Raw genomic sequence first — 12665 nt, 5'->3', positions numbered from 1 at the left:
AAAACATACGGTCCCCACCTATTATAAATTTACCCTCCCAGATTTTGATGGCGATCCGGACCCAAACAACAGAACATCCTGGGTCATCCATAGCTGGGATTCTATCATGACTGGCCTGATTTCAAACTGATCATGTAAAATGTTTAGTAATCACATTCACGGCACCCTGAATGAGGTCATAACCCAAAGACGGGAAACTTGTTGATAATTCAAACTTGTCAAACACAACTATCTGAGCCAGTTGACTTGTATTAACAGCGGTTTGTGGAGAAGCGGTTACTATGGCAACATTTAGAACACCGAGTTTGTTTTGCACCCAATCCTGTCTGTTGGATAGCAGCATAGACGTTTGTCCTCAGGAGGCCCTACGCTGGACGTCCATGAGGTTCAACTCAAGTTATTCTAACAGATGAGGAGGTAAGACTTTCAGAAAGTCCTCCTCCAGTTGAATGACGGAGGAGGGAACCTGGTGGCAGCTGGAGTTAAAGACCAGCACATGGCTATGTTCCAGAACCCGTCCCACCATCAAACGTAAGGCAGAAAGTGTGTTGAACACGTCAGTGAGAGCCTAACTGTGAGGTTGTAATCATCACTGCGGCCTCCCCCAGCCAAAGCCTCCCAACCCTTCAAAGACCAAGGCAGAGGAGGCGCATCCATCAGGATCTCCAGTCATGGATCTTAAGGCTCCGCTGCAGGGGGATATCCCCTTCAGAGGAAGCAGAGGCCAGCGGATCAGCGCTGTGGTCCACATGAAACAAGGACAGACGTTCTGTGTGTGTCTGTGTGTGTGTGTGTGTGTGTGCTTGGTACAGTATATGTTTCATGCTAATGTCAGAGCCATGAAATAAATTCATCAGAATTTAAATTCCTTCCTTTACTTTGAGTCTTAATTAGTATATATATGTGAGTGTGACCGTGTGTGTGTGTGTGTGTGTGTGTGTGCGTTATGGAGAAGACAATCAACCCACTTTAAAAATCATTTTTCCAAAGAAAATGTGGAAAAGTCAAAAAGCTCAACGACTCATGACGGATTGTTTTATATAAGAGTCAAATGGCAGTAAAAACGAAATAAACCCAAAACGTTTGCAGGTATTCAACATGAGAATCTCCCTCGCGTTCAGATTCTACCTCTTTATCAATAATGACCGATCCGTTCGGCCCTGATTCCTGAACTCACAGAGAGAAATGCCCCCCCCCCCCCCCCCCCCCGTGGGAGGGCGACTGACGTTCCGGGACAGCAGCGCCACCAAACCACATTCATGTCTGGCAACCGATGAGCAAACCTCCAGAGACAGGTTCTCCGTCCGAAGCCTCCGGGCCGGCGTCATGGCAGCAGACCTGTGTGTCTGCGTTGTTTGTTTGTGCACCCTGCCGGTCAGGCCTCTCAACACGAGTGGTCACGGTGGTGTCTGACCCGGTGGGCCGGGTACGGGACACAGGCGAGGCGAGGCCCTCCAACGGGCTGGCGAGGCAGACGGAGACCAGAGGGCCTCAGGAGGCACGCGCTCCTCCGACTCACTCCCTCTTTTTTCCTGGCGTCTGACCCCATCCCCCACCGCAACACATGTTACAGGATATAAGGCAGTTCTTTTAATACATTGGGGGGGTATTTTTTTTTTCCCCCTCTATTTTACAAACCGCTTTTCCTCATTACCACAGACACAAGAATGTCTCTTTTCGATGGGACACTACCAACTGTCTGTGGGTTCACTCGCTGACATTCTAATATCTGCTAGTAAGATCAACCCGCACAGAAATGAGCGGCTCGTTCTGTGATGGCTGCTCAAGCTGCAAGCTGATTGGCTGCTTCAAGCGCCTTTCACCTGTGTCAGAAAGCGACGCCGACGCCGAGCCTGGGAAGGAAAGTGATGTTTCAGGGAAGCCCAATAGATGGCAGGCACATACTACGGAACTGCGCCGCCGGCGCTGCGTGTCCACAGACATCTGTCACCACCTCGCATCATAATGACAGAAACAGCCAGCCGAAGACTAATGTTGTTGTTTTACTCTTCAGTAAAAATCCCCTCATGAATCTCGTCTCTCGACGCAGTTTCCTGGTCCTTCGGCTCATTCTCCTGTTTATTCAGTAAAAGCATCGCCTCATGTTCATTTTTCCTCTCCTTGTTCTACTTTGACTGCTTCTTACCTGCCCTGCTCTGTGATTGGCTGAGTGTTGCCGCAGATTCCCTTTGACACCTGTAGCTGCATCCCACTGGGATTTAATAATCCACTGAGCTTCTTTTAGCATAGCATAGCTTCTTTTAGCAGAGCGTCCCAACCGTCTGCCCCTGCTGCTTCATTCCGTCGCTTTCTCAGCCTTAGTGATACGGGACTCCTGTGATCGTCCTCCCTTACATGAATTAAGTCCTGAGGCTTAGGATGATGGACAGTCTGCCCAATTACATGGGGCGGGTCTCCACCTTGACCCCAAGAAATATACAAAGTACACAAGTGTGCACCTCCATAACTTAGAGATTTTAAAGGTCGCCATTTACAACCACTGCTGAGCCAGACCCGCTGCCAGAGTACACAGTGGATCAATCGCAGTGTGGAACACAGGCCTCATGAAAATTCAGCATGCAGCGTCCCTGTTGTTACAAGCATCGCGGAGTACACAGCGGCGTCTCGTGTGGATGCATATCACCGGGAAGGCGGGCAGACGGCAACCACACGCGGCCGCCATCCTGGATAGAAGCTGACTTTAAAAGCAAAGCGTCCCCAAAATGAGATAAATGGGCTTTTAGGTTTGTCACTAGTTCGGTTTTTGTGACATTAACAAATAACAAGCACACAGTTCTTATTTTAGGAATCTATCGCCATACCGTTATGCCAGAGCGGTGAGATTTATTAAAGGAACAGTTGACCAAAAAAGCTAAAACTGTTCTTTTCACCACCTTGGTACTGATGGAAAGCCTGATGGCGTTTCTGCAGCTTTGCAGACTTCACCCAAACACCTGAAGAAGATGAGCACTAATGAATGCAACCATCACAATCAAAATCAGCTGAGGGCAAGAAGATCCTTCAATTGGTTTTAATAGACTTATTTACACTCTGTTTAAGATGACATCATCAGTAGAGCATCTGAGCTAATAGCATCACCAAGAGAGGAAGGTGCTGCAGGAACACATTCATATGGGGTCCATGCTAACACTTTCAGCTGATATTCTAATATTTCTGCTTGAAATAAATGTACAAATAACATTCTCCACTCAGTTCTTAAGTCATTGTAGAAAGCAAATGTAGTTGACATTCCAAGGCTAAAGAAATAGTTTTACACACAGTTGATCGCAGCTCATTCTCCTCCTAATTAGATTGACACCATCCACATGACGAATTATTCTTGGCATTTTTAAACACCAACCATGAAAAGTAAAAGTGAATCAGAGGTGATTCGTGTTTGTAACAGAAGTAATAATTTTGGATCCAATCCAGGTGAGCTCAAGGCCCCCACCCTACATGACTGTCAAATTTAATAAACATCGGCCAATAATCAACCAAGATATTGAGGAACAAATTTTGAAGCTCCATTGACTGCAACGTTAACACAAATTTAAAACTGAGCCATAATCCGGGATCTCTTCTGGATCATCACCAAAACTCAATCATTCCTTCCTGGTAACATTCCCAATATTTCCTGAACATTTCATCAAGATCCTTCCAGTAGATTTTGAGTCATCTTGCTAACAGACGGACAAACGCCCCCGTTTGACCGTCTGACCCCCGCCTCAGTGGGGGTAAATATTAAAAGGATAATTGATTGAATATTAGAGGGCAGCAACATATAATGGCAACATCTCATCTGTTTAACTCATAGAAGAAAAACAACAAACTGACTGTTTTCCTGTAAGTATGATTTTGCCTTTCCTAGTTGCTTATGCCTGTTCCTCTTTCTCACATCATGTCCCGCTCCGCCACTAAATTTTGCGGCAATCTGATTTTGACTCCACCCCTTTTACCTCACCGAAAATGCAACAAATGTTAATACGTTTTTATTTAGGCACTGGCCCGATGCTTCCATCAAATTTTGTGGAAATGTGTCTTGTGGTTTTCCTGTAAATCTCGCTGACAAAAACAACAACAACAACACACACACACACACAAACAGAACAAACAACCAACAAACAAACGTACACGGGTGAAAACAACCACACTGGCAGATGTAAACAATGTGCGTTGGGTAGAAATATTTATGGGACTGTAACAGCAAAACTCCCCGAGCACATCTGCGTGCCATTGTCGCTAAACCGCTGTGTCTGGATACGCTCACATCTGAAGACAGGGACGTCTTTTTCCAGAGGGCTCATCGTAGGGAAAAGGTCTGAGGATCACGTTTAACACGGTGACCATCCTTTCCCATCGGCATCACCGGTCCCCAGGAGACAAAGGCCCTCAACAACGGTGATGAGCCGACGGTCTTTGGCATCGCTGTGCAGAGTAATCGATGGCGGTAATGAATATCAGATTGTTTTTCAGAAGGTTGTTTTCTGCCTTTGGAACTTGAAATCCATTGAAAGGTCTGCGGCATCGGCAGCAGGCCACACGAAGCAGGTTCGGTCAATGTTAGCGACTCCAGTATACGCACGCCTGTATTCTGCTGACATAGCACCCCTGCTAACACACACGCCTTCCTACAACGTGCCTGCCGAACGGACATGTGGCCCGCATTGTGTCTCTTTCTGTTTCCTCTGCATGAACGAAACAGATCAAGCTTTCGTGATTCCCGACCGAGTAATGTAAAGTCCAAAGAGAGCAGGCGGGTTCTTAGACGACACGTCCTGTGCGCGTGAGGACGTTACACAAGCTACGCAGCGACTTGTTGTGCGGTAAAAGCAGATGCTGCAGATAAGGTCTGGTTTTAAAAAAAAAGCCCAAGGAGACTCTGGAAGCCATTGAGTCCCTGGTTTCAGGGTTGTTCTCCAGACCCTCGCCCTCCTTCCTTCTTTATCCTTTGTTGTGGTCACTGGGACAATCGGTTGCAGCCCAGCGGAATGGAAACCGCTCAGTCGGTCCCCTGCTACAGCAAACTATTAAACAGAGGATCCGGTTACTCTGACCGGCCTGTGAGGGAAGGCATCTTTAAGGGGGATTTAGTTCCCTACAGTCCCAGCCAACAGAAACCATTTTCATACATGCTATTCAAATCACCTACAACATTTCAACCAGCAGAATTCCTCAAATTACAACCGAGACATGAGCTTTTGCATTCGGATCGCTTCCAGAGTCTTTGCTTGTGCTTACTTCAGTGTGAATGCTGCGTTTCCACCGTCCGCCCCCCCCCCCCCCCCCCCCAATATCTCCGGGATTTACGGTCAGGCTGGAAGTGGCTTCACTCCAGGGGAACAGCAGAAGACAAACACAACAACGATGATGGAGTGGATAAACAATTCCCCCCCGGAAACCTAATACAACTGGCCCGTCTGCGTCTGCCCAGTGGCAACAATGGCGTTTTGTGTTTGAGTCTTGTGGGCTCCCACCCCCGGGCCCTGTCTACCAGTCGAAGCGGCACGAATGGAGGGTCGTGGTCACTGCGGATGCCTCGCTTTCCACGGTTCCTTCTTGCTGTTGACCCCCCCCCCCCCCCCCCCGTGAATGGACCATCAGCCTTCTCAATTAAAAGGCATGTTTGCGCTCCACATTTGTTTGTGCTCACAGATGATTTCTTGTAATGAAGCTCAGACTTTCTGGTATTTCTTGGATGCCTGGGTGATGACATTGCGCTTTGCTTTTTTTTGGGGGGGGGGGGCTTGTGGCTTGTCTCCTGTGGAAAATGCAGCTTACAGAAACTCCGAGCTGTTTTCTGGTGTGTCTGTGGGATGAAATGAAGAGTAGAATGAGTCTCGCCGATGCTCTCCCTGCCACAATTGAGAGCAGACCCGCTCCGTGTTGGGGAAAGGCGCAAAATAAAGCAGAGGCCTTTGCCATCACCTCCGAGACATCAACCCTAACCGAGTGTTTCAGCCCAGAAAATGTCATAATGGTCTGTTCCATTGTTCTCCCTTGCCGTCACAGTTAATAATCATAAAAGTGTCAAATTAAATTCTGAGTGCGTTACACGAGAATGTGTTTCCACTGGGACGACAGACGCAGACACATTTTGGGTGGCATAAAATATGTCCTCAACAACGCTAGAGGAACAATAATTTGACACGGAGACTGATAAATATACAACGGAGTACATGTCCCATTGTATATCCTTCAAAATAAGTTTCCCCAAGTTCAGGGAATTGTTATTGCACTTTTACGTATATTGTGGGTTTGGCATTGGCTTCCTTTGGACACTGCTGGACTGTCGTGGGAGCTTTTGTAGACCACACACAGCCTCCTGCCCAGAGCACATTTCTGGCCAATGCCATGACACGGGAAGAGGGTGAACCGACGGCGTACCGACGGCGGCCACCAGTCACCCTCTGGATCAGTCTCCTCCAACCTCTGTTCCTGCTAGGAAGCCAAGTTGGACTTTCTATCAACACAAGATTTATAGTATCTCATTAGGGCATTCATGATAAGATATATTAGGTTCATAATACTTCATGACTACATTCATCGCATCGCGGGGCCACACAGAGACAGGAAACCACTCACGCACACACTCATACACTTCGGACAATTTGGAGTAATCAATTTTTGGAAGTGGGAGAAAACCGGAGAATCCAGAGACAACCTACACGGACACGGGGAGCACATACAAACTCTGCACAGATAGGACTTGAACCCGCCACCTTCTTGCTGTGAGGCATCAGTGCTTACCACTACAACACTGTGCCGCCCAGCGATCAATCGATGCTCTGTGGAGACACTTCTGCTGTGATTTACTACGAGAGTAGTAACGTATCACGAGGGCTTTCACTGCGAATGCTCTCATGATACGCTAAAATCGCGGTCCAAGATTTCTGGTGATCTTGAGTCAAAGTCTCCAGAGACAAATCATCTGTAAGACCATAGTGTGATCTGAGACTGTGAAGGTTTCAATGCACATTTGAGAGAACGTGACAGATTCAAAAGAGCACATGGCCAATATGTCAATGGTTTCTGCGACAAATGGATGCCAGCTGCATTTTGAAACGGAGAGCGTGTGTGGCACACGGCAACTGAAACGAAAAGCGAGATGCTGCTGCCCTTGTGGATTCCGAGGACCCTTTAGTAAGTGCCCATATCGGCGCACTGAGATTAATTTCAAGGACTTGCTCTTGGGCTGCAGGGTGATGGATCAATAGTAGTTCATGTAAAGGTCTGTCACCAAACCTCCCACCGACACCGCTCAGCCAGCAGCGGCACAGAGAGATTTCTCGCGAGGGCACGGCTGCAGTGGTAAGGGGTCTTAACTCCGTAATGATTTTAACATACGATCCCAGAGCTGTGGCTTTTCGCTGGGTTTTCACAAGACAGTCCTGGTTGGACGACCTCCCGCCTCGCTACAATGCTTCAAGTCTCCTTTCCACCATTAGGAATGAAGCATGGCACCATTTGGCACGAGGGATTTAAAACCATAATGTGATTTATCGCCATTGTTGTCTTTTTTTTTCTTCCCCTCCCCGCCCCCCTTCAAATTGCACGCTCTCCCTTTAAAATCAAGATTGTCTCGTCTGTCTTCGGGGATATACTCAGCTGTCATTTATCAGCAGTCACTGACTGAAACTTATAAACACTCTGAATTCTTGGCGATCGACTCCTCCACAAGAGCGCGAACCAGAATACGTCAAGACTGGCTGGTTCTGAAACTGCATTCCCAAAAGGCCTGAATGGCCTTATGTATCATAAATAATGCATGTTTCTCTGTGCACATCATTTACATATCAGGAAGCTCTACTGGAGGATCTCCTTCCATCCCGGGACCGTGCCATCCTCAAATTCACAGCAAGCCTGGAAACACGCATTCTCTGCAGGCTCTGAAATGGCCAGCTGTGGAATCGCCTTTCATCCTCGCATTTAGTAAAGTCCTTCCCTTGGAATATCTGCAGTTCCATAAACATGGCTTGTCTCCTGAGGTTTTATATAATTGTGTTATTCGTACTGCGTGATACACTCAGCCGTAAGCCAGGCCGGGTGTAGCGCCTACGAATGGCAGGAAGAACATCTGAGCAGTAAACATGAGAAGGTCTGCTCCATTGACAGGAATTCCACTTTCTGCTGCTGCTGTGAAACATGGCGTACCTAATTGTACAGTGGTCACCCACTGGGTCTAAATAGGGTTCAAGACCACACAGAGTCAGGCCCACTGTAGGAAACTCTCAGAGGAAACGGTGAGCTCTCTTCACTGATTGTTTGGCTTTAAGGTGTTTGGCATACGGCCCTTTGGGTGGCTCTGACTGGCCCGTGTAAGGTTGATTGGAAATTACATAAACACATTTTCTAATTTTGCCTCATGCATGGACTAAAACTACGTTCAGTGACAGTTCAATATGATGCATCGTTCTTAATGAGCACAAAGACAACGTTGTGATGTCTTTAGGATGCTAAGAACCTTCACACAACTTCCCAACAGTATGTTAAACTCAAACTGTGTTTTAGAGTGAATGAGACTGAAAATGTTCACTAATATGAGTCACAAATGGTAAAACGTTCACATTTATTTTACCATTGTTTTGAGAAAGCAACCTCAATTTGAGAAGGCAACTTCAATTTGCTTATTTATAACATATATTCTTACAAGCTTGACAAAACAATGCTATTTACTGCTCTCTTTTTTTTTTTAATAAAGAAATATAATTGATATTATGCAGACTTGAGTTCAGCCTTTTGGCCTGGCCCTCCAGAATATTTTCTGTTTCTCATGTGGCCCCACGGAAAAAACAATCGCCCACCCCTGCTTTAAAGGAACAGTACACGTAACAATCACGCTCGTGTAATCACCCTAATGCTGATGGAAAGTTGAGTCCACAAAATGTGTTTTACAGCAAGACAGTGTTGAGACATCCTCGCGCTCAGCCTCCAGCTAAGCGAAGCTGGGGGGGGGGGGGGGGGGGGGGGGGTCTTATCATACAACAAAGTAAAACATTCATAGAGCTCATCTGGGTTTAGAGTTCCTGAGATCTCATCTGCCTTGGGAGTGCCTTTGGAATAACTTCATCTGCTGCTACCTGTTATGTTGAAGATGGATTATTTGCATCTTTATTTAAATGTATTTAAAAACGAGAGTGGGAGGAAGAACCCATCACATTTGGGAGTGGATCCAGATGAAGGTGCGCTCAGGAAGCTTGTAAGTTTGTGCTGTTTAAACAGATCACAAATTAAATTTTCATGACGCTGTCACAGTTTGAGGTGGGCCGGTGCTTTTCCAGATCCTCCTCCTGCAATCATCTCATTCCGGTCACCTGTGCTCCCAGGCTCACCTGCAGCTAATCTGTCACCAGGCCGGACTCTACATATACTCAGCTCAGACACGCACGCTTGCCAGATTGTCGTGATTCGCTCTGTTATTTCCAGCACTGGAAACTGATCCGGACTCCTGCATATGTACCTGCCCTGTCTGTTTTTGACGTTGCCTGTTTGCCTGCCCCTTTGGATCTGTCTACCTGCCTGTCTTGGTTACCTGGTTTCTGACCCTTGCCTGATTTCTGGAACTCTCCCCTTCGCCTGCCGCTCCTCTGATTTGTCTGCTGGTCTGGACTGACTATCCCGTTTTTTGACAATAAAGCTCAGTTTCTGGATTTTCCCTCTGCTGTCGTGCATTTGGGTTCTCGCCTGCTTTTGTCCGTAAAAGAAGCTGACTGCAAGTTAAATATTTATTGCTTTGATGCCATTAGAAGGGACTGATTGGTGGAGACAATAGTTACATTTTTATTTCTGGGTGAACTGTTCCTTTCACGGCAGCCCGGTGGCGCAGTGGTAAACAGTGTTGCCTCAGAGCAAGGAGGTCGAGGGTTCGAATCTGGCTTGTGGCCTTTCTGTGAGGAGTTTGCATGTTCTCCATAGGCTCCAGCTTGGCCTGCGTTCCGATAACGGACAAGGCGGTTGGAAAATGAATGAATGTTCCTTCATGAAATGAGCCTGGACAAGTGGTGATAGTGTTGCTCTGGAGGCTCTTTGTTCTCCACCAAAATCTCCCTCGAAAAATAAAAAGAGAAAAAGGAAAAATCAGTGGTGTCCTCCGTAGTGTGTGGATTTTACACCATCACTGGCCAGCCCAATTTTAGCTCAGCCCCCTCCTGATAATGGCACATTTAAATTAGCTGTGGTTCGGGTTTTCTTCAAATACACAGCTAGATTCACACAAATTCTTCTCCCCGCCTCACCTCTCTCTGGTCTGGCCCAAGAAAACCGCATACCGGGGTCACTGGGCTCTCCTCAAGCCAAACCAGACCCATAATTTTGCTTTTGTTTCAGATGTAGCCTCAAAGCCTGAAATATAAAGACCCAGGCCAGCCTGGGAAGGTCAGCGTGCAGAGGGAAAGATAGAGGAGGAAAAAGAGAACGACTGAAATGAAAGTAAGAAAAAGAGCGGAGTCAAGACTGCTGGTGAAAGCGGAGTGGTTTTCAATCTGTAGCGGAAGTCTTTATTATACAGTGTGTGTGTGTGTGGAAGGAAGAGACAGGAAGAGCTCTGTGACGAGGAGTTACCGACCGTTGCTGAGCTTCCAGTGTTCCAGAGCCGCGTTATCGCCAGGTCCGTCTATCGACATGCAACGTCCTGAACGGACAACGCAACGTCGCGCATCTTCTCTCGACCTTCTAAAACGAGAAGGTCGGTTCTAGGATCTCGGGTTTTAAGCAGGTGCCAACGTTTGTGCTCAATAGTGACACAAAGGGGGAATAATAACGTGAAAAATAACACAACGCAGACAAAGAACCGCCAAACGGGATGCACACAGTCTAAATCCACTGGGACGAAGAGGGAATGACGGACGGGTGGTGAAAGGAGGAGGATCGGAGGAGCCAATCAGAGACGTGTAAAATAGTCTCTCACATTGGAGGCAGATAAAAATATATATATTAAAAAAAACAACAACAACAATAAGCTAACAATGGCAGTGAACATCTGGGCACAGAGAATGAACTTGATGACAAGAAAATAAAGCAGGAAACATAATACACAACCATGTACTATATCAGCGTGGATTATTTCAGATCAATACAGTTTATTGGTTTAAAGATTTTACCGCTGTCCACATTGAGTAACGGGATTATTTAACGATTACTCCCAGTTGAATGTGTGAGGACTGAGAAGGGTGACCTGAACGCCTTTATCAACTCCTTCCTCATAGTGAGCCATAATTCTGTGATAAGGTGTTTAATGTTTCAGCGCATCTTCTTTATTCTGTATAATACTGTTAAGCCCAGAAGGCCTTCCAACAGTAGCACCCCCCCCCCCCCCGCCCCCCCACCACAGCAGCAGACATTAGGTGGGCCAAACCAGAGAGGCTTCTCCGCCAATCACCACCTTGTGTTAAAATCAAAACGGTCAAAAAGCACACAGCCACAAGGCCTCCATTGTAAAAGGAGGAGAGGAGAGGAGGTGGTGCGGGGGTGATGGACTGAAACCCGAAAACCTCAACCTCCTTTAAAGAAAAACAAAACCAGTTTTATTTGAGAGTCAGCTTGTGCATAATATTTCCCTGACCTCAGGAAGCCTGCAGTCCGGCCTCTGGACCCGCTGGTCCACCACCAGGGTACGGGGCAGCTCCGCGACACACGCGACGGCCAAACAGCTCTGTGGCCCCCCCGGCCCCAAATCCAGCAACATTTGGCTCCCGGAGACGGGTTTCGTGGGAAGTGGATGCTGCGACCACAGCTGGACAATAACACCATTTCTGCTGGGCACATTTGGGTGTTTTGTGTCGTGTGGCATTTATCTTAGCTTAGCTTTATTGTAACATTATCCATAATCATTCAAGATGAGATATTGAGTAATGGTGGGCAGCGTTCAGGATTCAGGGGTAATAATGGAAAAATATTACCAGATAATATGTGGCTATAAATGGAAACTACGAATGTGAGCACACACGCACACACACACACACACCGGCAGCAGCAGTGCCACCTGTCATGAATGGAAGACCTTTTAGCTGATGAAATAAACACAATCCCGCCCACTGCCACCACTGTCTGTCTCTTTGTGAATGCATGGATCAAGGAACTTGACATAAACTAAACATTTTAAATTTCCAAACAACAAATTTTGGACAAAGGTCATATGTTTTCACCTCATTTTTAGATCGTGATGCACTCAGAACTTTATATTGTTCACTCGTACTCCCATATCTCACCTACTGTGTTGAAGTGTGGGGGAACACTTATCAGTGTACAATACACCCATTAGTCATCTTACAAAAAAGAGCAGTAAGAATCATACACAAAGCTGAATTTTAATCTCATACTAATAATCTGTTTATTCAATCAAATTTATTAAAATTTAATGATCTTGTCAAATATCATACCTTGTTAATTTTATTTAAAGCATTTAACTACTCACTACCAAGTACATTACAATGTTTTTTTTACATTAAGAGAGTTCCGTCATGGCATAAGAGGATTTGGAAATTTTACAGTACCCAAAGTTCGAACCACCAGGAAGAGTTTTTGTTTAACCATCTGTGGGGTGAAATTGTGGAATAGCTTGCATGTTGAACATAAACAATGCAAAAATATTCAAAAATTTAAATTCACTTACAAACGCATGATCTTGATGCAGTACAGAGAGGGCGGGGCTTAAGGTTGATCATGGCCTA

Source organism: Brachionichthys hirsutus, chromosome 5 (assembly GCF_040956055.1).
Source record: "Brachionichthys hirsutus isolate HB-005 chromosome 5, CSIRO-AGI_Bhir_v1, whole genome shotgun sequence".
NCBI classification, from domain to species: domain Eukaryota; kingdom Metazoa; phylum Chordata; class Actinopteri; order Lophiiformes; family Brachionichthyidae; genus Brachionichthys; species Brachionichthys hirsutus.
Note: the sequence above shows the minus strand (reverse complement) of the source record.